This window comes from Acanthisitta chloris, unplaced genomic scaffold, assembly GCF_000695815.1.
Source record: "Acanthisitta chloris isolate BGI_N310 unplaced genomic scaffold, ASM69581v1 scaffold42206, whole genome shotgun sequence".
In the NCBI taxonomy this organism is placed as follows: domain Eukaryota; kingdom Metazoa; phylum Chordata; class Aves; order Passeriformes; family Acanthisittidae; genus Acanthisitta; species Acanthisitta chloris.
Window position 1 is genome coordinate 6,775 of NW_008677237.1, and position 5,895 is coordinate 12,669.

A 5,895-nucleotide genomic window follows, 5' to 3' on the forward strand; every position below is an offset into this window, starting at 1 on the left:
AACCCAACCTCAGCCACAACACAACTGCTCCCGAGCCTCAGACTTACAGCAGCATGAGAACCCAAGTCAGGCAGCTCCTAAATTCCAGTGCCACACCAGAGCACGAAGAGTCTGGGAGCTGGTTCATGAAAACCCCAAAGTTCATGCAGCAGCAACAGGGAGAGTTACTGGAGCAGGAATTTGTCCATCACAGCTTGCAACAAAGCACTAAGACAACCACAGTCTTGAGAACCTGGGAGCACCCAAGGCTGAGGGACCCTTAACATTCACTCTTCCCAGTGAATTTCATTTCCCCATTCCATTGCCTGATTCAAAGATTATTCCCCCACCATGAATCATCTTTTGCTGACATGACTTAAAGCAGAACCCAGGATCTCCCTAGAAGCCTCCACAGTGGCACTTTTCATGCAGGTCTTGTGAAAATAAAGATGCTTGGACACTCAGGCTACAAACCTACAGCAACACCCTCAGAAAGACATCTGGAGCTGAGCTCATCGTGGTATAAGGATATTGAAGGAACACCACAAAACCAGTCTGAGAAAAATCATGTTTATTCCAAATCTTCAAAGGACCTCCTAAGCCTTTGGGTGTTCCTCCTGGGGAGCCTTCCAGTGAAGTCCCTCCAGCCCCTGATCTGCAGCTGAGGGACCACACTGAGCTCAGGCTGAGGTCCCTGCACAGCAGGGCAGGCACAACACTCCGGTTTCATGCGAAGCTGAAGAATCCACATTCGCAAGCATTTACAGTAACCGACACCCACGAGAAGCTGCCACTCTGGCAAGGCATGAGAGACCAATTTAGAGCATCAGTGACTCAAATGATACATAAGAACTGCTGATATCCTTAGAAAAACAACAAGATTGGGGAAAGTTCAGCTATGAAACACAAGTAAGAGTGAAAACTCCACACAAAGGTAGAAGAAGTGAGAGAAAGACCTCAAACCACCTGCTGTGGGTGGCTGCACCTCCAGAGACCTAGCACTGGTGCTTGATGAAAGCCAAGCCCCAAACATGAGCAGAGACCATCCTGGGGACTCCAAGGCTCTGCAGCACCATCTGCCTGGTCACACAGGTCAAGGAAAAAAGCCCAAGTGCACAAAGTCATAACGATACTTCACCCATTCTCAGAGGTGAATATGTATATATATATATATCTAGAGAGAGAGAGAGAGAGAATAATCCAAAAGGATTTGCTGCACAGACAGTACTTCTCCAGGAAAGAATTCTTTTACCATATTCCTGTTACACTCCAAGTAAGCCTTGTGGCAAGATGTGGAATAGGTGATGTTAAAAGTGGAGCAAGAAATTAAATTATTTTATCTCCAAAGCAAAACTAGAAGTTTTACACACCAACACCCTTCCAGCAGTTCCTGTACAAGTCCAGCTACCTCTCATCTTCTACTCTGTCCTGAACAGACCAGGCAAACACAGGACCAAGCACTGAAATGCTTTCACAAGCATTCCCCACTGGTGTTCCTATCCCACAGCACAGCAATAATGCAGCTCAGAGCCCAAGCTCATGGCACTTGGCCGGCACTGGAAATGTTAGAAGTTCCAGAAGCTCCTGCCCATCCCTACTTGGATGTTACATGAAACTCCTGATGAAATGAGCATCAGTGCCCAGGTCATGGCACCAGCCCCAGGAGCTTTAGTCAGTCCCCCAGTTCCTGCAGCAGCGTCATCCTGGACAGGGACACTATGGACAGATGACCAGAGCCATTGGCCAAATCCCTCAATGGGTGTGTTTCCTTTCTAGGGACTGAAAGGAAACATGTGTCGACTTCAGCTGACATTTCTTCATCTTTCCCTTCCTAGAAAGGCAACGCTCCATGCTGCCTGTTGGAAATTCAAGGACACCGAACAGGATCCACCACCTCCATCCCAACTGCTTGAGACCAACACCAAAACACAAGATCTCAGTTTGGTTATCATGGCAGCACTACTTGGGAATCAAAACATGCCTGTAATCAACTCATGTCATGGTCAAAACACATGAACTCACTTCAGCTCAGCTAACTGGGGCTCTTTTCCTTCCACCAGCAGCAATCACAGGCAATCCAGTGGCTCTGGGCTGTGCCAGCAGCAGCACTGCCACATTCCTGAGGGACAGAGATCCCTGACAGAACTGCACTAACCACCCCAGCAGCTCAGAGTCTTGAGGAAGTTTCCCTATGGCCTATGGATCTCTGCAGCATTCAGCCTCTAACAGTTCTTCCCCCTCTTCAAAGTCAATTTGATCTTTAATCTCAGATCAGAGCCATTGTTACAGCTGCACTGTAGCAGCAGCATCCTGCAGCAATGCTCCTGTAGGTCAGGCCTCCAGCAAAGGCCAACAAATCCACGAGCTTCTCAATCCAAACCAACTTCTCCCAGCACAGGGCAGGAGGTCACTAGCGATACACCGATGCACTAATCCTCCTGTGTGACAGCAGCAGAGCAATGCCAAGGAGCCAAGGATCAGCCTGCCTTGACAGCAAAGAGTGAAAGCAGAAAGAACTTCTTGGGAAGTGGTAGCGGAAGAGAAAAAGGTAAGCCACCTGTGGGCTCCACTTAGACCCCATATATATGATAAGCCAGTCTTGGACAAAGGGAAGGTTTGTCAGCCCAAGTACCACAGTCCTGGATCATCTGTGGGTGACACCAGTGACAGGTTCCCACACCAACCTCCAGAGACATCTGTGGCTGTGTACTATATGGAGTCCTGGGAATTGCTGTGACATTTAAGGCTTTTAACCTTCATCATCAAATAGGGCTATAACAGCTATAATGTATATCCTAACAACCGTCATCAGGATTGATACACAGACTGAAAACTTGTGACTTATCAACCTGCTTACTTTTAGCTTTCAGTCCAGTCCCTACTAATTATCCAATTAGTTTCCCCATACAGGAATCATTCCAGAAGTACTTTCCACTGAGCTCTGCTGTAAGCACTTTGGTCTAAGGCCTTGGAAGGGTCAAACCAAAATCCCCAGAGGAGGCTGACAAAGAGGCACAATTACAAAAGGTATTAAAAATTATGTGCAACTTCCAAGTAAGTCCAACTATTACCAAGGGCCAAACAAGGTACCCCCATAAAAACCAGGAGGGGTGAAGGAGTCAACTAGCAGCACTAAATAAAATGGATTTCAGCAAGTCCAAGACAAGTGCTTGTAAAGTGACCCAAGCATTTCTGCAGATGTTCCAGAGATAAAGTCTGCCTGGAGCTCTTCATGACACTCTGACCCAACAGGTCACTGTGCAATCAGTTTGCCAAGGAGGAGCTGCCCAAGCTGTACGGCACAGCCACGAGGCAGAGCCCAAAGGAGGAACAAGAGCACAGACTCCTCACTCTAGAGCAGGATGGTGGGAAGCCAGATGTTCAATTGGTACTTCAAAACCACTGGGGAAAAAAAGAGGCACTTTATCTTACGGGTTTATTTTAAGCACTTGAACATATTCTTTCCTGGCCACTAAGTCGATATTAGGTTCCAAAAAGGCATTTTGCACTCCTGGCACTCTCTAAGTTCAGCTTTTAACTAACAGCAGAGCCTCTTACTGCCATTGCTAATAGGCAGCAAGTTAAAACACGATGTGTGCTCATTCATACACACAATTAAGCACAGCAATTCAGCAAAGTGAGGGCTTGGCATTTCCCTCAGCTCAAACAAGCCACTTGCCACTGCCCACTGGGTCAACTCAGCATGGCTGAGGCAAGTGCTCCGAGGAGCAGCCTGAGCAGAGCCCCTGGAGCTGCCATGCCACATTCTGCTGCTGAAAGGTGTTCACAGAAGTATTGCTCTTGACCAGTACACAGCATGGGAAAAGGCTTTACACTAATGTAAATGCCAGCGACACAGAATCACAGACAGGACCCACTCCCTCTGTTTCAAACTGTAAAGGAATGGGAATCAGGGAATTTCAGCTGAATTAGCACCTGGAATGGCTCTAATAATTAGTACTTACATAGATGAGCCCAGAGTAATAACGATCCTTTAAATTGTGCAATACAGAGGCTTCATTTAAACAGGTTAGTTCTGCCATGTCTTCCACTTTAGAAAACTTGGGAGGATTCATCTTCTGAACATCATCTTTATTGACTAGTGCTTTCTTCCCATTCTCTGCCAGTTCCACCAACACCTCATCCCCCTTCTCCTCCTTGATGCTGGCCGCCTCGAAGCCGTGGCGTTCCGAGGGGATCCACACCAGCTTCTTGGCAGTCCAGTCAGCCTGGGTGGCAGGGTTGTAGATCACAGCCCTGTCCACGAAGAGGTATCGCTCCGGGTCCTCCCTCTGCGACATCCTGGGAAACGAAGGTGTCCTCTCGGTTACCTGCAAGTGGGGAGGGAGAAGGCAGAGAACATGTTATATACCACAGCCTCAGCCAGGAATGGAGCTGTGGCTCAGCAGTTACATCATCCAGCACCAATGTCTGCACCTTCTCTGGAAGCAACAGCATCACTCACTTCTTCCACAGTCCAGAGAAGCTGCTGCACAGCTGAGAGCCTCTAGTCACACGGTGACCTCTACACAAACCAACTGCCACACAAAGCTTAAGTGACCTGTCCAGTATCATCCACACCAGTGCAGGGCAGCCAGTCTGAACTGGTTCTAACTGTGCACCAGCCAGGGAGGGACAGAGCAGCACGTGTTTTCTGCCTCCTTGCGGCTCTCGCACCCATGTCCCATGCTCAAGGAGAAAGAGCAGAAAATTGAGCAGAAGCTTGTTAGTGAACTCAGCTTCAGTGGAACAGCTATCTCTGTATTTTTCTTTTCTCCTGTTTCACTGAAGACACAAAACCATGAAACCTACTCAGTGGATGGATTGCTGCAGGAACCAGAAGGCAAAGTGGATGTGCTTTAAAATGTGGATTTTCAACCACAGACAAGAACTTGGGACCTTGGGGTTTCTGCAGGACATTAATTCAACTGAACTCTGCTCATGTTCTTCCTCAAAAACCTAAGGCTTTGCATTTCTACAGCTGCTTCTGGTCTGTCCTGAGCACCAACATCACCACATTCCAAACAGCATCTCCAGATCTCAAGTTTACCTTGAGGCTCCGCAGGGAATGATGCTGGATTTTCCAACAGCTTTCACAGGAAATTTGAAGGGGAAAGAAAAACTGCTAAGTGACAGGAGACCCTGCAGACTCATTCTACCTGTCTGCCTCTGTCTAAGAGAGGCTCCTTCAGCTCCTCTAGCCACTGCTGCCACAGCCAGCACTCCTGGAGCTGGCAGGTTCCTCTGCAGCTGCCTGAGGAGCAGCAAGGTCTAGCCTGACCCCTAGTACTCAGCCCATTAAATATCTTCTCGGTTTGCCACATACCTCTCTTCTGCTGATGAATGTTATGTTAGCTGCAGGAGCCTTTTCCAGCCAGGAACCCAAAGGTCAGCTTGGGAAGCCAGCGAGGGTTCCCAAGCTGCCTCTGCCACCTTTCCTACTGTGAATATGTCCTGACAGAAGTTCTGCAACCCCCAGATGCCATTAAATACAATAGCTGTGTCTCCATCTGTAGCAGAGATGTGTTACATTGTCCAACTTTAGTGCAATGCAAGGACTGAGCCACTGAGCCCTTTGAAGGTGTGAGCAGACCCCTCACCACAGTCGATTCAATTCAAACCAAGACACGATGACTCAATATTAAAAGCATCTTAGAGAAACCTCTGAGAGAAAGTGTCCGTGAGGAAGAGGCAATCACTGAAAGGACACCTTAAGTGACTGCTGGAATGCTCAGCCAGGAAAACAAAGATACCAGTTAAGGAATGCTACATTCGGCTCAGGAAGTTTAACTGAGCCTCCAGCCCCAGCAGAGATGGGTGACTGTCTCCCCGACCGCGCCAGGCTACACCCCAATGTCCAACAGAGCCCAGGAACACCAGCGCTGCCCTGCTGTGCCAATGCAGCTCGATGCGAGG

The 5,895-nt window shown here is 48.3% G+C and overlaps 1 pseudogene; it reads right to left on the reverse strand.

Annotated features, from left to right (window-relative positions):
• Positions 1-3,944: 3,944 nt before the first annotated feature.
• On the reverse strand, positions 3,945-4,280 carry LOC103803840 (annotated as a pseudogene).
• Positions 4,281-5,895: the final 1,615 nt, after the last annotated feature.